Below are 25,722 nucleotides of genomic sequence, written 5' to 3'. Positions count from 1 at the left end.
CAGAAATCCACAAATATTTGAGGAACAGGCCAAACATATGAGGCAAAACTCTGGACATTCTGTGAAAATCAGGACGGTTGAGTGGTGTGCAGACTGTCACTCTGCTGGTGGTGTAACATTACCAACCCCAGTCACATATTTTGTATAGCAGACAGCTGAGGAATGCTGTGGCCATTTTGAGTGAAGTGCATTCCTGCAGAAACAGGGGTGGATGTTAATGTCTGTATCATACAGAATCCTGGACTGGAATACAGGTTGATGTGACCTGGAGTCACATTAGAAGTACTGACAGTCCCACTGGGCTTGTCCGTACACTTAGTAAAAGTTAGGTCAATTCTGTTGGCCCTTCATTGAAATTACCTATTATGCATAAATGTCTATACATACAGACATATCTGTCTATCAGTAACTCTCTCTCTCACATGTATAGCATATTTATAAAAAGGGCACAGTATACTCAAATCAAGAGGTGGCGTAAGTCGTACAGAATCGGGCTAGGCTTATAATTGCCTCAGGGCAGATAGCCTAGTATGAACCTATGAACCTATGAACCTATATATATATATATATATATATATATATATATATATATATATATATAGCTATATATATTAAAATAATGCATAGACTCCCCCCCATATATCTGCATAACACATATACATATACACATACACAGCTACAATTATATATAAAAATATGTGTGTGGATGTCTACATTGTCTTACATACCCTAATAATGGTGAGTAAACTGCACTATCACACAGCCAAAATGTTATTCAAAGGTCCAAACTAAGGGTGGAACAGTACATAATCCACTTACCTACAGACCCCTATTCCTGCTGAATGTAATCACGTAGACAGACACAGGTGAACAGGTGGTGTAATGCATAATGGTGTCAATGCACGTATGGAAAGGGCACATTGTCCATGCCCACAGTGTTGCCTAGCTAACTGCAAGAAGCCACATATGGCCATACTGGTAACTGTACACAGATGGCTAGGATAACATCAATTATCTCACTGCTAGGGTACTAGATGCAGATAACAGTATGGACCAAGATCACTCTGGAGGCCAAAGATGCTGTTCAACACAAGCCTAGTTTGTATAATGCACAAGTACTGTGCCTGTAATCACATATGCAACAGACTTAACCTGTGGTGCATGTGATAAGTATTGTGGTCTATAGGGTATAAGCCTAGATAAGTAGGGGTTCTACTCTTACTCCAGGCTACTTGGTGCACATGTGTGTCTGTGTGTGTACCCCTGTAAAACAACTGCCATGCCCTCAAGGGCTATCCACCTGCAGTGGTTATGCACTTTTTGGATTGTAACTTGCTGCTGGTTTCCACACCACCCTATTCTACAAAGTCTGATTATGTCAGCCACCTTAAGACTACCAGCTGACAGTATAGTAGCAACACTTAAGCCATTATGTGTGTGATAAGTAGTGTGATCTATTGTGTATAAGCCTAAGTAGGTAGGGGTTCTACTCTCACTCTGCCAATTATCGAGTGTGTGTATATCCATATGGCAAACATTTGATAGCCTTTATAAAGTAGACATAGTTAGGGTTTTACATCATTTTAGTTTTAGCGGGTGGTGTGCCCCCCCCAAATGACTGACCACAACAAGGCTTGCTGATATCAACAAGCATTAAATGCTCTAAACTCTAAACTGATAGTACTAGCAGACATGTGTTGTACTGCATGCATTGGGTAATGTGATCTGTAGTGTGTACCAGTACATAGGTAAATGCTCTAATCTGCATACAGCCAACTTGAAGTATGTGTGTGCCTTGGCGTGTCCTATATGCAGTAAGCGGAAGTGGTGCTAGCCTGAATGTGGCCATGTTTGTGTGTGAGGCTGTTATAGTAGTATACATTATGTTATGGGGCCAAAGGATATGTGAACTTAACTAGCATAATGGCCACACAGCCCTCACAATCAGAGACATTGGTATACCCTTCAGTGCAGGACTAGCACATATTGCCCCAGTCCAAGAGGAACTCAGGCAGATGCCATGAGTTGAGATGATGGCCGCCCATCCAACCGAGCAGATAGTATGTGCTGAGGTGCACTGAAGTGCTCTGTGTACCATTATGCAGGGTCTGTTTCAAGGATGTGTTTATGTCTGCTAGACAAATGTTGCACACAAGCATGTAGTACTAATGTCACTTAGTATGTTAATGTCCCTACGGTGAGTCATCCATCTACTATGCTCCCTACAGAGAGGTAGCATATACACTCCAGCAAGGTCACACCTTGCCCTGTAGCAGACCTTATCACAAATTATGAATGCATGAGTAGGCTGACTGCCGCCAATTTTCTTGGTAGACTGTCATACAGATGTGAACCTATGGAGCCATGCATGTATACTGCTGTACCTTGCTGAAGTCATATTTCTGCTGTATTGCTTCACTGCCATGTGTGTCCATAGGTTATCCCTTCAGACTCCTGTAACAGAAACATACACAAGTCTGTGACGTACCTGTCATTGTGTAACAATACCACCAGTACAACATCATACAACATAAGGTCCACAAAAGTATATTGTGTACTCATGACACATGCCAGCATACAGTGTATGTTGGTGACCATTACAAGTGGCATGCAAAACAATACTGCATTACACAAGTACATGTCAAGTAATATAGTCACCCTGTACGTCAGACACATAGCTTCATTCCCCTGCATTGATGAGAAGGATGACAGAGATGTGGCACAGGTATCATCACTTGCACAGGGTGATGTGTGTGGGTGCTGGAGGCCTAGGCTGGCCCAAATGGTTGACAGCATGTGTGTGAGTCAAGAAGGGGAGCAGGTTATATGGAGCATGGAGAGGTGCCATGTGTGTAAGTGACCTGCATGTGACAGTGGTGTGTGAGTGTATGCATGTACACAGTCAAGCTCAGTGCTAACCATTCATGTACGTATGCTGGACATCTGTGGACTGTACATGGCAGAGTTGACAGTTCACCATCTTTAACCCTCAACATGGGAACTGTCTCTGCCAGAAGTTGCACTGGCAATACCATGACCAAGGTCAAACATGGTGCTAGTACCTGACAGTGACTGCTGTCTGCTGAGACTGTGTGCCCTATGGGACTGCCCAGGGCTGTGTGCTTATGGCCTGCCATATCATGGTGTGGACACTACACTCCCTTCTGTAGTGCTGAATGTACTGCCACTATGGGAGCATAACTGCCAGAAGTTGCACTGGCATCACCATAACCAAGGTTAAATGTGGTGCTAGTACCTGACAGTGACTGCTGTCTGCTGAGACCATGTGCCGCATGGGAGTGCCCAGGACTATGTGCCTATGGCCTGCCACATCATGGTATGGACAGCACTCTCCCTTCTGTAGTGTTGGATGTACTGCCACTATCGGAGCATAACTGCATACGGCTGCGTGGACTATCAGCAGATGGTGTTGCTGACCTACATACATTGAAAATGTGTGGTCCAAGACAGACACTGTCTCAGCCCACCATCTGTCCACTGCATCATTGAACTGATCCAGGGTGTCCCCAATGTGGTGGAGGCAGTCATAGATGTCAGACTGTGATGCATCTATAACCATAAGCATATATCTGTTGTTCTGTTCAGGACATGCCTGTGCCTCCATGATGGCCCAAACCACATGCCAAGTGAACAGTGATGTGACACCTGCAACAGGAGGTGGACAGAAAGCAGTCCTCCTATGAGCACCCCTGGCAAACTAATCTGCCTGTGTGAGACCTCACCAGCGCTCTGGCTATGGCCAGTGTCTCCAATCACTGAAACCATAGTTGTCACACTGGCCTGTTCAATGTCTCGACCCTCTGACTGTCCCATATATGAGGCCTGTGGGGACTGGGTATGTGTGGATATATTGACCGTGTGCAGTGAAAATGGGGGCAGAAGATGGATGTCAACCTCTGGGACAGATTTAGCCCCCAACAACCCCACCTGTGTCTTACTGTGGCCACCATTATCATCAGAGTCCGAAGAGACACTGGCATTAGGTGGTGTGGGGAAGAGACCTCAACCCCCAGACACCTGTAGAAACCAAGACAAAAGCAGTACATTACTACCTGCACTACTATGTATGGACAATCAACAAAGAGTCATAATAATGAGGATCCACAACTGCATTACCACTCTCACATCATCTCATCCCCGCTTTCATGCACAACAGACATCCTCACAACAACATACACATTAAACTAAAGACCTTTATAATAAGCACATCAGGTAAATCATGTGACACTTGGCCAGTGCAATGTACCTTTTAAGTATGCAATATGACACTATACCTGATAAAACAACACATGAAACCCAGTACACCTATCTTAACAAATATATACAAATACAAGTTTCAATGCCTAAGGTATGTACTATCAACCTTTCCTTATGTACAAGGCATGTTGGATTAATAGCCTCATGTACACCAGAAGGCTTGCTTGCTCTGAACTACAACTACAAAAGTGTTTCTGCTCATTAAGCTACACTCTTGTGATTACCCACTCTAGGAAACTTAGGTAGCTGTTCCAGACTGGAACATAAAAATCTACACTGGTTATGCACAGCATCACCTGTACATAGAAAATTATCATAGCCCCTACGCTTAATAGCATATGTATGTTCCATATCAGAATAGTATCAAGCTTACCAGAAGCAGGACCACAGCCTTGGACAACTCCTGATGGACCTGTAAAAAGGTGAGGGTGAGCTAACTTCAATACCACCGCATGTTGCAGCACAACAAGGTAATACCTGCATATATCTCACAGGTACAATAGCTACTGTGTTTCTTGATGTATTGCTGACATTCTGAGTATGAGTGTACAAGTGAGCTAACCCCCCACTGCACATAGAGCTGACACCCAGATAAAGGTATGTACAGCCTGACAGAATGACTGCTACAGTATTACAATGGTGATCACAGTAAGCTTACCTGCACGCTCCTCTGCTGTGGACACTGTGGCACCCACCTTTACCATGTATGGCATGATGAATGCGTTTGAGATGTCATGTGTCCCTAAGTTTTCCAGGAATTCTTCAGTGGCTGTGAGTGGTTGTTCTATTGCAGGCCCACCACCAATGATGGCATGATCCCTGGTTATATCAACTGCCCTTTGTCATGCAGCATTCACCATATCTGTAGTACAGTGTCAAACCTGCTCATATGTTCTGTCCTGATGGCCAGTCTCCTTCACATCCTGGACAAGGTCTGCCCACAATGCAGCCTGCTGTTCCCTCTTATGCCTCTGACTGGATAGGAGGATGTGATGATGCTGTCATAGTCCTTGAAGTATTATTTTGTTCTCCACATCTGAGAAGAGGGCACGCCTTCTGCGATACATTAGTCCTGAAACACACCAAAAAAGAAACACATTACAGGATCAAATACATGGATGTCCACCATGTACAGATACAGCAAGAACAAAATAGCCATCACTATCCACTGCTTGCTCACACATCATAACCCACAATGTGACAACATACTACGTGTGTGGATACAACCAAGATAGTATAATTACTGAGGTAGTACCCTGTGTGCCATGAGACTTTTTGCTGTATGATCATACACCCAACACTCTGGTCCACTGTGGTGTTTCTCCAAAGGCCAGCCACCCAGTAATATGTCATATGACCAGTGGCAGACAAATAGCAGTGTGCTATTATGATCACTATCACAGTCCAACGGCACCAGTGTGCCACAATGACAAAAGAAAATGCAACCCTGATATATTGCACATCCCCTTTATGTGTACAACAGCAGAGTATCAATGACATGTCATTACCACAGGTGTAAGACAGGCTTACTGCTGTACTCCCTATTCACCTACCTCTATTCTCCCATCTGCATCCTGTTATACACAAGTAACAGTTACTTACCTGGTGGAGTGCAGTGCTCCTCTATTGAAATGTGCTATTAGTACTGTTTCACAAAGGTGTGCACTGTGTGGGAAAGTCTCATACAGAATGTTTACCCATAGCTAGCTGCTTGCATTTTAACATGCTTCTCATTAGCAGTTAATTGCCTCTAAACCAATCTGTGCTCTAATATGCTAATTGCAGCCAAAACAGCTGAGTTGCACTATCATTAGTCAATGACATGCAACCTTTGTGTAATATACAAAGCCTTCATGTAGAGCAGGGCCCTTTTCTTAGCTGTTGAGATGGATATCACTGGGGTGAGGAGACTACATTGCCACAGAGGGTAGGTCGGTAGCAGAAACCTTTACATACAGCTGTGTGTACCACAGGCTGTAGCTGCTGCTGCAGGTAATATACATAGCAGTGAGTGTGAACACTTTGGAGGACAACAAGCTGTAGGTGTATCTGTGTCAGCTGTGTCAGCCTTGTTGTAGAGGCAGAACCAGGGTGACAGTACCCTTCACACTCCAATTATGGGATGTGTTTAAGGTATGTATGTTAGGCAACTGTGTCAATAACAGAGTACTAGGCAACATCTAGTAATGCTGTATGGATATGTGATATGTGTCCCTACCTGCAGGCATGTGACTTCCAGCAGTGAAAAGCAGTTATTTACTTTGCAATGCTTTGTGTGGATGATGAGTGCATTAATTGTTTCATTAATTGCTGTCTTCACAATAATGTAATTGAAATGTAACACAACACTGGATTTGAACCCAGGACTGTATGTGGCAAAATGAACTGTATACAAGGCATTTAACAGACTGAGCTATTGAGTCACTGCTACAGTGGGTGCATTTGTAAGATATATGTGCACACATACAGGCTATGACATACATTTACTACTCCATCAGTATATACATGGTTTTATATGGATGTATTTCTGCTCCATAGTCACATTTGAATATGTATTTTGCCATGAATGCCTTAGCAGGTGACTTTCTACATGCTGCTGATAAATGGGCACATTTACCTGCTGTCACAGGCCTCAGTTACATCCATTATCATATCTTTGGTTGTCTAGTTGTCTAGTATTGCACCAGAGTCCAAGGTACACTCACATTTTTTCCATTGCTTTTTATTCCAGTTTGCATGGTGTGGTGCAGCACACAGCTCTGCTGAAACATGTCTACTGACTGTAATTGGTAATTACTATGTTTTGTTTAAACCACCTGTTTTAAGTAAGAGTTGCATGGCATGGTGGGTTAATGCAGTGTGATGGGCTCAGATTCGAAACACGGCAAAGGTGTTTATTTTGTACATGTGTCTTACATTGTTAGAAACACATGTAGTCATTATTGCTCTATTTAACTGAGCTTGGCGAGGCTGGGTGACTTGGTGTGTCACTCAGCTTGGTGTGTTGTTCAGCTCTGGGCTAAAAAATATAAAGAAAAGAAAAAAGAGGAGATAGGAAAGTGGTGAAATGGGGGCAAGTAGTGGGAAAAACAGTGAAAGGAAGGTAGGGAGGGATGTGTTGGAAGGGTGTAGTAATGAAGCATAGCTGTCCATTTCTTGTACAGCAACAACTGTGCCCTTTGACAGAATTTGTAGATGAATTTGGATTCTCAAACCCCAGAGCGAGAGAGGGATGTGGACAACATAACTGCAATGTCAAGCCAATTGGATCTTATTATGTCTGTGCAGTGGACACGTGTGCAAAATGGAGAGCTATGTATGGGATGATATTTTTTTTGGGACAGGTGCCCTTTTTTTTTTTTAGGTGAGAGTGGAATGTTGGGGAAGGGACATAGGTACATGTGGGGGATGTAAGTTGGGTAGGTGAAGATGCATTTGTAAACAGACATGACAACAGATGGGGTGTGTGTGACACATGAGGGGCATGAACACCTTGGCTAGGGAGGGTGTTGTGGAATGTCAACACTGCTCCATCACTGCCCCGAGGGTGGCTGTGCTGGAGGCTATGCACTAGGGTGAGGTAGCCCCACCAGGGTGGCCAGCCTGCCCTTAATGCAGTGCAGGTGGTGGTCACAGCCACAATGGAATATGCTATGCACAAAAACCAGCAGCTCCACATGGGTGACAACACCCCTCTCTGCCACTGTTCCTAGAAGGGGACTGGGCCCAGTCCACTGGGGCTGTACTACCCAATGCTACAGGTAGTACAGGGGCAGCAGAAGGAGCACCACTGGTCTGGGTCCCAGACATGGTAGGACCCAGTGCCGTGGCTGGTTGTGGCAAGCTAGGGGAATCAGCCAGAACAAGCCTACCTTGATGTGCTATGGTAAATGAGGTATAGCAGTAAGTTACCATTAGTAATAACTACCCCAGTGTTAATATTAACAGACTCGAGTGTCATATTTATTCATCCAAATACATATTGATGTATATTATGTGCAAAACAACATTAAGTAACATGACAGTCAGTATGGTAACAGCATGCCAGTAAAAAGTAAATCATAGAGCCAACAAAACAGTTAGTTGAACAAACATGTTAATATTGCATCATAAGAAAACATAACAATAATCAACCACATTTTCCAATATATAGTTGATTTAACAAAATATATTATTAAATCATAATAAAACAGAGAGAAACATTCCATTACTGACATTGCAGATTATATCTCTGAAAAACCTGAAATATATTCTCTACAGGTGTGTAGTGTCAGGTTTGAGTACAGTGACTATAATTCTCATATAAATGATGTAGCACATACATACCTCTAATGCTGCTAGCATGGGTCATTATGGGCCAAGCAGTAACAAATGCTGGTACACCACTACACAGAACAATTTGACATAATGTGGACTTATGCAACTACCCAGGTGTTCTGTAAATGGATTTGGTAATGCATTGCATTCCAGGTAATAATTTATCTGCTAATCATTTAACAGATGGATTAGGCAGTTTTAATTACATTACGAGAAATCATGACACTTGAGAAACGTTTGTGTACAGCAACTAAACTAGACATCTGTCATATCTTAGTTGGCAGGCATAGGAGTAGAACCCAATAGCTGTAACTGCAGAGGATATCTGCAAATAATGTAATAATTAACTGCAGCAACTTAGTACAGACATGCAAAGGATACAGCCATACTGAGATTATACAGCTTTTTATGACTCAACAATGCTGATGAAGACATTTGTAGTATTGACATTCATTGAAATCTAAACACAATATCTGCTCATAATATAGGACACCTCATCCATTTATTTGTTGTGTTCCTGGTGAGAGAGAAAATGTGAATATTACATGACTGATACTGAAAATTTTGTGCTACATACCACTGGATTCAAACCAAGGACTGTGTGTGGGAAATGTATTGCATGCAAAGCATTTAACAGACTGAACTGCTGAGTCACTGCTGACTAATGAGTGACTGATACTTATCTGGAGATCACCTGAGACTATAATATAAATAAAGCAATGCAAGTTATAGGACATTCCCCTGGCATTTTAGTATTATTACAGTGTTATACTAGACTGCAGTGGCAGTAGAACACACATGCATGGAATACAACCATACTGCATATATGAAAAAAGCTGTAGTTTAGAATCAACAATGCTACTGAACACATTTTATTGTTATTGGTTTGAAATATCTGTGAAGTCCACACACAGTATTTGCTGATGGACTGGGCTACCTCACCTATATACCTTTATTACCTGATGTCAGAGGAACAGAGAGCATTATGTGGCCAATATTGGCCCGAAGACAACCTTGGACAGTACTATGAGTTAAGCAATACAGTTTGCAGACCATTAGATTTGCTGGGGTCTATATTAGATCACCAAATGCTTAAAAAAGTGAACAGTGATTGATCGACCCTATGTAAGCTAAAGCTTACAACATCGAACTGTCAGAACAGCGATTTTTTTCCTAGGGAAAAAAATCGCTGTTCCAACAACAAAAAAAAAATAATAATAATAAAAATACTTTAAACATTGCATTAAGTGGGGGGCTTCACCCCCACACCTGCCTTCTTAAATATACCAACTCCAAGACCACACTACAGTGCCGAAAATGGCAAAGTAAAGAAGTGGCACATGGAAAGAATTCGCTTAAAAGCTGCTTCGATATTTTGACGTTTCAGACTTTTGAGTTTGACCAAGACGCATTCGAAATAATGTGTCTTCTGTCTTCTAATAGGGACCCAATTTGCTGGTTACAGCTATTACAGTGTTACACTTCACTGCAGCAAACTTAACATAGACAATCAATGCATACAGCTCTACTGCATCGGTTTCGACAACACAACCCTTCTGAACAACATTTTGTTTACTGTTGTTGGTATTGCTAATGATTTATTGAAGTACAGTTCTTATTGTTCATTTATTGCACAACAGCTCTACAGATCTAGTTGCCCATTTATTGCACTACAGTTCTACATGCCCATTTATTGCAGTACAGTTTTTCTTGTGTATGCTTTATTGCAGTAAATTCTTTACTCTTTCTTGCTTATTGCACTACAGTTGGCATACTAAATCTATACTTACTACACACACAGCACAACCTGGCCAGGCACCCAGTATGGGACCTGACATTGCGAACACTCTCAGCTACAGCTGTTGGGAGAGAAGCACACCATTATGCATACCCGTTTTGCATACATTCAACTTGCATTTGGGTTAGAAAGAGGAGAATTCCCAGCTCGAACTTCCTGGACCCAGGTGTCCAGGGTTCCCCTCTTTCTCCTTTTCAGGTCATCAAAATGGTGATGACATTGCTCACCTGTGTGGGGATCCCAATAACACTGGTGAGTTCCCTGGCCAAACTGTCCCAGGCCTCTCCCTTACACTCTAAGCCCTGGAATCTTCCCTGCAACAGCTTGGGTTTATGGTTTTTAACAAGGAACCTGACAATGACCCTGGACTTCTGAATAGCTCACCTCTGTGCCTGAAAGTGCACACCTTCTCCAACACTGCCAGCCTTACCAACAATTGATTGAAGTCCAATAACTGTTGCAGAATTTTCACCTATTGGGCTTATTATAGGCTGCTTTCCCACCCTTACATGTCATTCAGCAACATTCAAAAAAGCACTGCATCATTTAGCAATGTGCAAACAAATTAAGCAGAACCAAGCAGCATGAAACCTCACAGAATCGTAATTTTAGTGAGGCTTAGCACTGCGCAAACATTGGTAGCCGTTAGCATGTTTATGCACTGCTTAGCATGAATGAGCAGTGATTAGCAAAGTGCAGCAGTGCCAACATTCACAATAGTTTAATGAAATTAAACAAACAAAAAAAATCACATTTATTTACAGCCATATTCTTCCTGTGATGGACTCAAACCCAGGATCTACTACACATAAGACCATAACTCTACCCATGTAGCTAGTTCGATGTTATAAAAAGTAGTACACCTTCACATATACTACAAGGCTACCTGTTAGCATTGCTGAGTACTGCACCATGCCATGCAAACACACTTAAACATACCTATAAATAAATAATTAATTACATCCAGTTTCTATTTTTAGATGCCTGCCAGGTGTCAGCTGTCTATATGTGAGCACAGTTTGGCATTACTGCACTCCATGCTGTGCCGCACAAACATGCAGTAAAAAAATATTACAAAAAGCATAGCACATCATAAAAATGACTTATTAGATTGTTGACACACTTCAAAACATTACAACAGTGGCGGGGAGCATTACAGGGAACCTCACACTCATCTGCAGCCACTGGTAGCTGCTACACCTCTCTCTACACTGATTCAATATCCATGTTCCTCATCTCTCCATTGGCAGTGCACCATCATTAATATGAATGGTGTGCTGCCAAGGGGGAACCATGGCCATGCACACAGATACATTCTATGTAGGCTCTACACTGTGCCTACACAGATTTTATTAAATCCTGGGGTTAGTCTCCCTGCTGCACCACACAGAAACCCTGTTACACTCAGATCTTCCAGAGATCAAGTTCAAGTGTGAAAATGATACATGGGAAGAATGCCACCTGTTGCAGACACAAAATAACATGCCTCAATATGCAGCACAGTGGACCAGCACCAATACATGATAGTGTGACAAACAGTCAGTAACATCAGGAAAGATGACAACTGTGCATAAATATTTGACAACTGCACACACTTTATGTGGCCAACAGCCCCAAACATAGCCATAATGGTCAGATGAGTTGCATTATAACCATTAGCATGACGGAAATGTTCAATAGCACTACTGCGCTCAATTTAACTGTACAGGAATCATATGTGTAAAATGGATTGGGCCTTGTAGTGTGGAATAGGCTAATAATGCATTGTGCTTTTTGTCTATTCTAGGAACATTACATTATATTTAGTGGGGCCAACAATATCACAAAAGAATGACAGTACACAGAAAATTCACCTCACAAGCTCTACAAACAACCAAATCATGAAAATCCTGGAGAACAATAAAGTGAAAAAATATTGCAGTGACCAAGTGTGGCAGGAAAAAATGCAAGAAATAAATGCATGCTTATGGGCACAACCGGGCAGTGCTCAAGGTTTTTTGCAGTTTCACAAATATGTTATTCTATGCCAAATGGTATTGGCATAATGGTTAAGGTCTTCACCTCACAGACACAAGGTACAGGCTTTGAATCTGAACTCAGGTTATTGGATAGTCTTAAAATGGCCCTTTAGGGCAGTAAGATTAATGTTCATGTATAAACCTAAGAATAGTTCACAAGACATAGCTACCATCAGGTGGCTTGTGCAGTCAATCCCACAAGACATTACCTTCTGACAGAAACTGAACAGATCCTTACAACTCTCAGTGGAAAAGCTGATAGGGCACTAATTCCTGGTGGCAGAGTGGATCTGGTGTATGGATTTCACTGGACTGCCTGAGTATCTGTTGGGAATACTCCATATAAGTACCATACTTCTCAACAATCCTGATTTTTGAAGATTGTCCAAATTTTTGCATCATATTTTTAGTCTGTTCCTCATAAAATTTGAGGTTTTCTGGCAAATCAGTAAATACTGAATTCATTAAACAATGACAAACATTTGAGTTTCAGACTTCATAGCCTCCAGAAAAGGTATGGTAAAATAAAACCTTTCATACTAGTGACTTTCTAAGTTTATAAGAGCAACATTTTAAAATTTGTCCCTATTTTTGGGCCTCCCCCCCCCCCACTATTTTTGGCTTTCTCCAGATTTCTTGTGCTGATAGGTTGGGAGGTATGATGAGTAATGGCAAATGCAATTTATATAGAAGACTGATGTTACATCTGGTGACAATGCACATTGCCATCACTCATGAGCACCAGTTCCACAACTGGAAACACCTGCAGTAATGATTATGACTATTTATCAGTCTGTGGGTGATGCACTAGGTGCAATGTGTAACATGCCACTGGAAGCAGGCTTTACCTAGTACTTCTGGACAGTTTACTCACACATATCAGACTGCATGTCTATAATCCTGTGATATCGGGCATTGAAAGCACATATACGTCACAAACTGGTATCTCTGTGTTCATATGTTATTTATAGTTTTCAATTTGCAGAGCTTAGAAAGGTATTTGGAGCTAAGTATTACACCAAGGGGTTTGCGACCTCTAAAAAACCTCTCAGCTCCTTTTGATCTGAACACACCGGAGAATAAGCAGTTTCATGCTCATTGGTTTGTGGAAGTACACAAGTGCAACACTGAATGAATTCATATCTTAGTGGAGAGAGATATGGTGAAAAGACAAAAAATAAAAGTGGAAACTAAAATGGTGCACAGGGACATTTTGCAAAAGACTGCTAACAACTTGCTGGAACAATTCCTTAGGGTCATTAATGAAAAACTGGCCACATATGAACAAGAATAGGCAAAGAGAAAAACATCTAAAATAACTAGAGACTTGAAGGATTATGAATGGAATTGAACATTTGCCCTCTCATCCAATCAGCCAGATAAACATCAGCGAGTGAGATTTGAAGGGGAAAAAGAAGCTGGAAATCATCAGCAAGCTGTTTATATATCAGCAGAGAATATGGCATCTTCAACAGAGTATGAGAGTGAAGGGAAATATCCATAACTCCCAAAAGCAGGCAACAAAACCTATATGCAGCAGAATTTTCGTGGCCAAAGGGAATTTTATGGAGGTGGTCGGAAGAGATCATGGAATGGACAGGACAATAGCAGGGAAGTTGGTTCCATCTCCCGGTCATATAAATAAAGTAAATGGAATTGAATGTCATGGACAAGAGACTGTGTTTTAAAATGGTAAAGACAATTTTATAGTAAATTTGTAAGGTTATGCTTTAACTTCTGTGGAAGTGAGTGTCTTGAATAAGGGTTTAAAATTTATTCCCACTGCTTTGCCAAGGATATATGAAATTAAGGGAGGAACTTTCAAATTTATAAATAAACTACACTTACTGGATTATTTTAAGAGTTAAAATAATCATAGTTTTGGTCAATGTAATTGTGATGAACTGACATCCAGTGATGATAGTTTCTTTGCCTGCAATTCTGATGTGGAACCTCATGCATATTGTAAATTGAATATGGAGCGTATAAGTTACAGAAGTGATTTTACCCCCCCCCCCTTTAAAAATGAGACTATACAGGAGTTCTTTTCCTCACTGGATTTTAGTATAGAGAAAGAATATAACTTATCCTACAAAAGTAGAAAAAGTATTAAAAATAATTTAAATAGAAATGAATGGCAAAGTTTAAACAATTTAAGTAAAAGGAAACAGCTTGTGTTTAAACCAGCAGACAGGGAGTGTGGAGGGGTGGGAATTAGTTGTTCTGTATTTCAATCAATATTTAAAAACGTGTTACAATCATTTGAATAATAATAGAGTTTATGTTAAGGTAGGCTTATAGGTATATAATAAAGCAACAGAGGAGTATAAGGAACTTTTAAATAAAGTTTTGAGATTAAAGTATTTTTCATATGAAGATGTACAATATACATTTAGTGTCACGAATTGCAATATAGCTTACTTTTTCTGTGTTCTGAAAATACACAATTGCCTGCATGATCCACCAGGTTGCCCATAGTATCGGCCTGTAATTATTTCACTCACAATATTTCTTGTTTTTTACAACAATACCTAGTGAGTGAGGTTGTTAAGTTGCCTTCGTATATTAGGGAAGTGTTTGATTTTATTAACAAGGTAAAGGAAATAAGATGGGTAGGCGACATATATTTTGTAGTGGTAGATGTCAACCTGTATACCAGTACACAGCATCGTTTTGGATTAGAGGAGTTATATATTTTAGGTGAAAGTCCTAGTACCCATTTTATTTTAGAACGGGTTTTATTTTGTTTGAACAATAATATGCTTCAGTTTAATGGGAAATTGCATAAACAATTGCAAGGAACAGTCATGAGGGCAGCATTTGTCCCCCTTGTATGCAAATTTCTTTATAGGTTTGTTTAAAAATGTATATATTTACAATGATTTTTTTATCAAATATGTTGTTAAATAATTTAGGTTCATTGATGATTTGATTTTTATTTCTAGAGGAGGTTTTGAAAAGGTGACAAGATTTGTTGAGGAATTGCATAAAAACAGATTTGGAATTTGTATTGATGGATTACAGAAATAAAAAAGGCAAATTATTTAGATATAACAGTGGAAGGTATGCAGGATGGCAAAATTAAAACAAGAATATATAGAAAGTTTCAACACCTGGACCGTATTTTGCATGAACAATGTTGCCACCCTCCCCATGCTATAGAATCTATACCTTATGGGTAATTTTTAAGAGTATCATGAGTGTGTAGTGATACAGAGAAATGTCAACTGGAGATGGACAGAACCATCAATATGTTTAACAACAGACGGTATGAAAGTGAAGCAATCTGGGAAGGTGTCAGGAAAGTTACCACAAAAATAATATTTCTCATTGGTCATCAAGGAAAAAAAAGTAGTAATGATATTAATAGAAATATAATATTGTAAGATATATATATATATATATATATATATATATATATATATATATATATATATATATATATATATATTGTTACTAAGTATGCATTATTTTCTGAAAAACATAGTAGTTTGGTTAAGTATGTTTGGGATATTTTAAAGAGGGACATTAGTTTAGATTTTCTTTATTCTAGGAAAATGAGAATTTATTTTACAAGGGGAAGGGGTATCAAAGATTTTTTGTTGCATGGTAGATTTCATATGCCTAATATGACAATAATTACTTAAGTGGTGGAATGGGGCACCTTCCCTTGTGGCAGATGCACAGGATGCAAATTTGTGGTGAAAAGTTTTGATAATATTAATGGTATTAGATTTCAGTAACAGAGACCATTTGATTGTGAGACAGAGGGGATGATATGCGGGCTTAAATGCGCATGTGGAAAATTTTTTATAGGGGATAGTAAGAAAAGTTTCTTGAGCAGGCTTAAGGAACACGTTAGATATATTAGGAAGGCTAGTGAACTGAACCCAGAAGCTATACATTTTCAGCAGTTTCATGACAGTGACCCTTCAGGGCTGCAGGTGACTGTTTTAGATCAGGTACAAAAAGAATATTTATCCCCCGGATATAAAAAAAAAGTTGCATAAAAATAATCTATTTTCATTTTGAAATCTAATACTCTTTTCCCTGTGGGACTCAACTGGGAATGTAATTGGAAATGTTTTTTGTAGTGGAAAACTTATTGTTAAAGTAGTTTACTGTTAAATTAGTTTATTGTTTAATTGTATAATTGTTTTATTGCCAAGTTTGTGGAAGATGTATATACGGTATGTAAAACAGTGGAAGTTGGACTCTGTAAAGGCTTTGTTAAGCCAAGGTGCTAAGAGATATAACTGTTTTATTATTTTGTGTTAATTAAAGTTTTTTTATTGCTGGCCTTTTCAGTTGTTGGTGGTTTGTTGTTGAAATAAGAATTGCTACACTCAGTGTAGGTTCACTGATAAGATGGAGCTTGAAAGTAGATGACATGATGGTAAGGAGGGGGCTAGACATCCTTTTTATTCAGATGAGATAGAAAGGCAGTGCAGCAAAACCACTTGGCTTCAGATCCAGAGTTTACTACTCAGGAGGTGGACAGACTGGTGTGGAAACTGTGGTGAGGGAGAGAAGGCGTGAAGAATGTCATCAGAATTAATGATAGACTCATAGCAATCAGACTGCAGCATAAGGATAGGACAGTATTCATAATCTCAGCCTAGGCTCCACAGCAGGGCTGTGATAGTGAGGAAAAGAGTGGATTCAGACAGCAGTTGCAGGACCTGCTAGGTAAAGCAAGACAACATGAATTGGTGTTGATAATGAGTGACTTGAATTCTAATATTGGAAAAGACAGAACCGAATATGAGGACTGCCTAGGTCCACATGGTTGGGAAAACAGGATTAAAGAAGGAAAGGCCATTCTAGACTTCTGTCTGGCAAATGGCTTGATACTAGCAAACACATTGTTCAGAAAGAAAGAGACAGAATCACACAATCACATACAAGAATGGCTAACAGGAAACTCAAGCAGACTACCTCCTAGTAAGGAAAGGGCAATGGGGTAGAATCAGTGATTGCAAAGTCATCCTCATTGTAAAAGTCTGCCCACAGCATAAACCATAAGTTGCCATAATCAGCTGCAAACAGCGGTCAGAGAAAGCTCAAAGATGAACAGAGTCCAGACTGAAGCAGGGGTGTAGTCATAGATTTACATTTTGTACTCAAACCTAATGCTGTTGCTCCCACTACCTATCTATCACTTTATAAATGTGCTCTTGCCTTCAAAATGCTACATCCAGGTATATAACAAGTTGCACATTATTCTCAACTGTTACCATTTATATGCCTAAAAAACTAGTTTTAGAGGTGTATTTCTTTTTCACAAGAATTATTTGTATACCTCTATACTGCAGATATTCATTTACACCATTGTAAACATTGAGTGCTTTTTGAGTGTTTACATTTCCAAGAGATGCTGAGAAAAAAATGTACTCATTTGAGTACATTGAGTATGTCTAGCTACAGCCTTGAACTGAATACCTGAAAGTTGAATTTGGAGAAAGCACTACAGTTCAAGGAATTACTCAGGGCTGTAGCACTTTAAAAAGAACAAGAGGAAATAGGAGGAGTTGAAGAACAATAACAGCATCTCAAACCAGCATGCGTGAGAACTACAGAATGGGTCTATATTATGTGATCGAAGAATCTCTTCTTCGAACACATAATAATCAACACATATACAGTGAATGCTGTAAATCATAAATGGCCACATCCTCAATTTTTTTCCTCAGAGAAAAAAAATCAGTTGGCCATTATTGGGAATTGCCCTTTTCTTCAATGTAGAGCGATCTTGGAGTTGGTATATTCAGTTAGGGGGTGTTTGTGTGTTTTAAATTGTGCTTATTTTATGGTCACGTGATTTTTTTCCCAGAGGAAAAATTTGAGGACATGGCTGTTCGCGTTCACTGTATATGTGTTGATTATTATGTGTTTGAAGAAGAGATTCTTCAATCACGTAATATAGACCCCTACAGAACAGATATGCGCTCAAGCCAATTATGGAAATAGGGTACATAACGAAAGCTGGTGAATGAATGCAGAAATACAGGAAGTCATCAAAAGAAAGAAGGAGTGCAGGAAAAAATGGAAGAGAGAAAAGACTGCCCAGGCTAGGAAGGAATACTGGTTGTCTAACAAAGAGGCAAAAAAGGAGTTGCAATAACAAAATGTAAAGCATCTGAGACACTCTACCAACCTCTGGAAAGTGACTCAATAGATGACACAAAGAAACTATATCAGATTGAAGGCAAAAGCAGAAATGTAAAGAAGAGAGTCAGACAACCTTCATAAGGGATGCCAGCAACAATCTGTTCAACAAGTCCACAGGACATCAAAGGCATTTTGAAGGAGTACTTCCAGCAGCTTTTGAATGGAGAAAACCCCACAGAAGCTGCACTGCCCCAGACATAGACTACTATGAGAGAAAAGGAGGTGCCCACCATAGATGAAGTAAAAAACAGCACCAAGTGAAATGCAGTTGTGGAAACAGCAGGCTCAGATGAGGTCACAGAAGAGGTCACATAGAAACACAAAAACATTCACGGAGGCTCTCAATAATAATCTGCTCAAGCAACAGAGACCTCCAAAGCAGAAATGCAAGCAACCTCCACCCCCCAACACAACCCAAATGACACATTGTCCACAAACTCAGTGTGCCACTCAACCACAGCCAATAAGGGAAAACAACGTACCCAACAAACTAGTCATAGGTGACTCTATAGTCAGGTACGCTGATGTCCCACTCACCAGGCTAAACAAGGAGAAGGTTAGTGTCAGCTGCCTGTCAGGTGCCAGGATCCGCCACATAACCCATGCACTCAGGTCACTCCACAAGTACAAATATGACTCTGTCATTGTCCATGTTGGTGTGAATGACCTGAGACGTATCTCCCTGGACTACATGAAAAGAGACATGGAAGAGCTCTCCGATCATGTAGCCCAGGCAGGTATGACCCTAGCCCTGAGTAGCATTCTGCCATCACCTAGAATGATGCCGCAGTACAAGGACAAAATGATTGACTTCAACAATTGGCTAAGCTTCTGGTGCCATTCTAAGGGGATCCAGTATCTGTCTACCGGGGATGACATGCTCGACAGACCACGATGCTTTGCCAGAGATGGCCTGCACCTGTCACCCCTGGGTTCCGGATACTGGCTAAGGTTCTTGCTGCCCCTATAGTGCCTTTTTTAGGTGAAGTTCAAATGACAAATTTGCCACCGTAACAGGAACAGGCAAGCAAAAACTGAGGGTGATGCTACTCAATGCTAGAAGTTTAAATCTCAAAATGCACTCACTCGAGGCACTCCTTAAAATGGAGAACATCGATATCTGTGCAGTGACTGAGACCTGGTTCAAGGCTCCAGAGAGCACCCCTGCACTACCAGGCTATAACTCATACCACACATTTCGGCCATGTAACCTGGACCGGAACACCAAAGGCGGAAGTGTGTCCATATTCATTAAGGATATCCACACCTCCAGGCTACTTGCTCAGCATAATGCAGCTGAGGTTATCCAAGTTCAACTAACTCTGGGCAAAACTGAAATCCAAATTGTAGCTTGCTACAGATCACCCACCATACCCCAGGATTCCCACTCCTCTTTTCTTGATGTACTGGAAAATATTAGGGTTCAACCAAACACCCTAATAATGGCCGATTTCAACTACCCCACCATTAACTGGGAAAACTACTCATGTACCAACTCCTTCACTCAACACTTTCTGGAATTCATAAACTCCAATGCCCTGGATCAACTTATCCACACTCCCACCATGGGCAACAATATCCTGGATCTAGTCATTACCAATATGAAGTCGATGCCTCATTGGTCTGCTCCGACCATAAGCTAATTACCCTAGATATCCACATCCTGCCTCCACCCCCCATTAAGGAAACCATGGTAAAAAATTTCTCCAAAGCCAACTTCATGCTTCTTAAGACAGAAGTGGTGAACTTCATGACACCCATGCAGATGGACAATACAGTTACGACTACTGAATCCTACACAATTGCACTTTATAAGCACTTACATGAGTGCATGGATCGTGCTATCCCAAACAGAACCAAGATGCTATCCTCCAAAAAAGGAAGCTAATCTGGTGGTCACCTGCCATAAACAAACTGTACAACAGAAGGAAGAAACTCTTGCAAAAGAGAGTAAAATCCCACAAGTGGAGGAGCTCCCTGGTCAGCGTCAGTAAGAAGCTGTGATCCCTGATAAAATCCTCCAAAGCTAGTCACGAAAACAAAATCTCCACTGATTCTAAAGACAACCACAAAGCATTCTATAGCTATGTCAAGAATCTCAATGGCAACACTCAGATCTGCTTTGAGTTATAGCACAATGGCACTAAATATACAGACCCAACTGATATTGCCAACATCCTGGCAGATAGGGTCAGTGCTCACCCCTAAAGAGCCCATCTCTATACCAGAAGAATGCAAAGTTCCTGTAATCATGGCTGCACAGGTAAAAACCACACTCTCCAAAGCCAAGAACACAGCATCCATGGGACCAGACAACATCCCAGGCTGTGTTCTACATAAACTACAGAACGAACTGGTACCCCACCTAAGTACCATGTTCAATCATAGCCTCACCTCAGGCTTTGTGCCTGCTGAATGGCACACAGCAATGGTTATCCCACTCCACAAGGGGGGGAGCCACCATGGACCCCAGGAACTACTGCCCCATTAGCCTGATGAGCCTGGTCTGCAAGGCCATGGAATGTATCATCATGGAACTTATAAACAAAGATATTGGTAATCTCCAAACTCTGGATCCCACCCAGTTCAGGTTTGTAAAAGGCAGATCATGTCTCCTAAACCTGATAGACTTCTTTGAAGTAGTCACCATAGCCATAGACAAGGGTAATGTGGTTCACACAGCCTATCTAGATCTTGCCAAGGCTTTTGACACCATCCCCCACTCTGGAATTATAGATAAAATCCCTATATCACAAGATGGGTTGCCAACTGACTCACTGACAGAACCCACACTGTGAAAGTAGCAGACTCCAAATCCGACTTCAGACCAGTGACAAGTGGAGTACCACAGGGTTCAGTCCTAGGTCCTCTCCTGTTTGGAATCTACTTCTCTGAAGTACAGGCTAACACAGAAAGTCTTTGGCTAATGAAGTTCGCAGATGACTGCAAACTGGGAGCCATAATCAAAACTCCTAACGATGTGGACATCCTACAAAAGGGCCTCACTGAGACAGATGCCTGGTTTCAAAGCCATGGCCTCAAGCTCAATGCCAAAAAAGTGCACTGTCATCCCCTTTGGTAAAAACTCTGTACCTATGAACTACAATATAGGCGGTAATATAGTTAACACTGAAAGTGTGATAAGAGACCTTGGGACACAGGTGGACAGTAGTCTCTCCTTTGATAATCACATCACCACAACAGTTAGGAAATCCTTCTATGTGGCACACCTCATCACAAAAGGTTTCTCATCCAGAAAAAAAGAGGACATTGCTCCCCTCTACTCATCACTCATTAGACGCATTATAGAGTACAATGCCCCTTTTGGTATGTACATCACAAGACATCTACAACAACTGGAAAGGCCTCAGAAATACCTCACAAAGAAGATTACCGGCCTCAAACAGATGCTCTATGCAGACCATCTCAAAAAACTCCAGCTTTACTCCATCGCATATCGCCTACTCAGAGGTGATCTCTGCCTAACATACAAAGCTATGTCAAACCCAGAGCAGTTGGACATGCTCCACTTAAAGAAATCCCAATCCCTCCAAGCTACACTCTCTAGGGACCTAAACCTTGTCACCACACTAAACAGAACATGCCGGAGGGATAGATTCCTGTCCCAGAGACTTCTCATACTCTGGAATAAACTACCTATCTATATCAAACAAAGCTCCTCATTAGCACTCTTCAAGAAAAATCTTGATGATTGGATGGGAAATAGGAAATTCACCCCAGGAATCACCTCTGTGGCTCTGCTCGACAGTGGCACAGGAAAATAATTTTCTTGGGTAGCAAAAGCCAGGGTACCTTTTTGGCTGGGCTTGTATAGGCCCCAGGGCCGATAGCCTAGTACCTACCTATGAACCTATGATAAAGATGCTGGGTGAGATAAAATAGAAATCGACCCTGAGGGTACTCATAGCAGTGTGCAGCGAAAGGCATGACCCAGATGACTGGAGGATGCACATACTAGAGCCAGTGTCCAAGAACAAAGGGGACATTCACAACTGTGGGCAGTAAAAAGGCATCAAACTTTTGTCACTTTACATGAAAGTTCTGGAAATGGTAATTGATAAATGAATTTGCAGAGAAGTAAAAAGTAAGATGGGAGATGAGCAGTTTGGATTCAGATCAGGATACAGCACAACTGTCCTGATGTTTGCAGTGAGACAGATAGTAGCAAAAAGAAGCTAGAGATAAGAAAAGAATCCAACTGGGAATTCCTAGACTTAGAGAAAGCATATGACAAGGTCCCAAGAAAACTGATTTCAGCAGTCCTACAGTGGTTCAAAGTCTCAAAAACACTGGTATAATTGTGTAAGCTATGTACAATGACCCAATGACTCAAGTATGACCAGTGGTTGGTCTCACAGAGGGGTTGGGTGTGCATCAGGATTGAGCTCTAAGCCCACTGCTGCTCACACTGGTAATGGACTATATTAACAGACAGGTCAGAGAGGACAGATCAATAAAGTTGCTATATGCAGACAATGTGGCACTACAGGTAGACTCTAAGTAAGAACTTCAGCAAAGGATAGGCAAATGGAATGCAAAATTAAAGGCACAGGGGATGAAACTGAGTACAAATAAGACAACTGCAATGGCAGCAAATGGCGGAAATAAGAAAAAGCTGAGAATTGAGATAGAAGGGAAAATAGCTTAAAAAGTTAACATCTTCAAGTATCTGGGAGGGGAGGGCTGAAGAGAAGGGAAGTCTGAATGAGGACATCAAAACCAGAATCAGAGGGGCTGAAGCCAACTGGCATAGAGTGTCAGGGGTAGTGTCTGACAAAAGAATGTCAAAGAAGATGAAAAGTAAGTGTGAAAAACAGTTGTGCAACCAGTACTATGGTATGGTGCAGAAACCTGGGCAGTAAAGACAGCGTGATTGTGGAAGCTAGAGGTGATGGAGATGATGTGTCTGAGTTGAGTGGTAGGAAGCACACTCTGGGACAGACGAAGAAATGAGGACATAAGAGTAGAATCCAAAGTAGCTCCATTTGCAGAAATGACAAAGAGAACAAAGTGCTGTGGTTCAGGCACACATGCAGAAAAATAGAAGACAATCTAGTGAACAAGATTTGGGGCACACAGAAAGAAGGCAAGAGGAAATGAGGGTATGCAGCAGTGAGATGGATGGACTGTGTGAGAGAAGACCTGCAGCAGTCAGGCATGAATGTCAAAGAAGGCAGGAGAGTGCCACCAAATAGACAGAGATGGCAACAATTGACACAACACTCTGACCCCATGTAGAAAATGGGGGAAAAAAGAGTGGATGATGATGATGATTACACATGCATAATTTCTTGTTATCCTTTCACAGGTTCTACTTGAAGTGGGACTGGCAGTACAGATCTGCAAATGTATGAGATCAGCAGATCTGTCAAGACTGATAATAATGACACTACAGGGATGATTCTGAGGTTGGAGTGGCTGTGGCAATCAGGCAGATGAAGGTGACATTCATATGTCTCTCACCATCATGTCTACTCCTGTCCATAAATAATCACTCAGGTATGGACAATGTTCATCAGCCTCACTGCAGCACATCTATCTAGTTGTCCCATAGTGCAGATCAACAGTGGACCACTCCCCAATAGCTGTTCCCAAATACCATTAACCTGAGGTCATAAAGTGTATGGTTGCATCCACCCATCTGCCAGTACCACACAGCAGGGATTGCTGCACACACATCGAATGTGCAAGGGCTCCCAATAGAGTAAGTGCTTCCACACCTGACACTGCAAGGACCATTGATGCCTCCAGCCAGCATTTCACTCCTGGAAGCTCTACAACATCACCAGAGGACATCTTCCTTGACACTCCACAATCTTCTAGCTATGTGCAAGCTTACCACAGGCACCAACCCTGACATTTCCACCTATGCTATTATTGTTTTCCTATGACACCATGCAACCTCTCCAGTGTAAATGATGATGATGATGATGATGGTGATGATTATGCCCAGCCCTCCCCTTAGTTAATGAGGGTACAGTAATACCTGATGAACAATGTGGCTATCCCCTGCACTGCACTGCATAGCATGGGTGTGTAAATGCATGACTCACTTTTGTGCCATGTTTATTTTGTTATGGCCCATAGCTGTGGACCAGACCTAACATCTTTGCCAGTGCCACAAAATATTACCTCTGCATGTGCCTCTCATTGGGATGCACAACAACCAACTCCTTCACTGGCTCCTGTTCTGCTGCTGACACAGTTATATCAGCCACTGCTACAGTGTCTCCCCTTGCTGCAATTGTTTCCAGAGCACCATGTTCTACAGCATGGTGCACACCACAACTATCTAGCTGCCTGTCTTAAACAACCAAATGGATTCAGGCAGCACTATCAGCACATATGAGATTTTAGCTCTCTGTACATGTTTAATGATGTTCTATGCCTGTACTTGTGCAATGTTATACCACCTTCAAATCTGTCTGTGGTCTATGGATGGGAGTTATCACCCATGGCGAGAAGGTGTTTGTACTACTTTTAATACACAAAAGCAAACACTATTTTGAATGCTTTACTCCCTATATTCATCTAACTGAACCTTCACAGGCTGTACATTTGGCAATATTTGCACCTACTAACTAGATGCCCCTGTGGAAAGTCTTCCTACATACAATTCTGGTATACATCATACCTGGTCAAGATGGAGGAATCATGGGTTCAGTTAGTAGTTGATGAAGTGGAAACCTTTCTAGGTGATCTACCAGATGCCAAGTAGAGCAGGTTTTCCCTGATGGCTGATGTGAGTAAAATCAATGGCCTGCAAACAGTAATGAAATTGGCTATGTCATAGGATGCGTGCATACTGGTGGATCTCTCCTCTGTTGTCACTGGAAGCCCTGTGTGGTCCTTAACATGCATCACTATCACAGCTAAGAAGTGATGTGCAGTTTGTGAGAATGTGGACTGCCAAAGATCTAGCATGTCTCCCAATGGACACTAAAAGGACCATGTAACAAAAATAATTAATGGTATACAAACCCTTGTGTCCATTAGAATATGCACTCAACAAATCTGCATTCATTCCATAATAGAGCTGTACTAATCAACAAGCTCAGCACAATATCTGGCCACACAGTAACATTCAGCTATGTCCAGGTCAGGTAGGTGATGGTATGT

Source organism: Protopterus annectens, chromosome 17.part0, assembly GCF_019279795.1.
Source record: "Protopterus annectens isolate FY-2018-M chromosome 17.part0, PAN1.0, whole genome shotgun sequence".
In the NCBI taxonomy this organism is placed as follows: Eukaryota; Metazoa; Chordata; order Ceratodontiformes; family Protopteridae; genus Protopterus; species Protopterus annectens.
Note: the sequence above shows the minus strand (reverse complement) of the source record.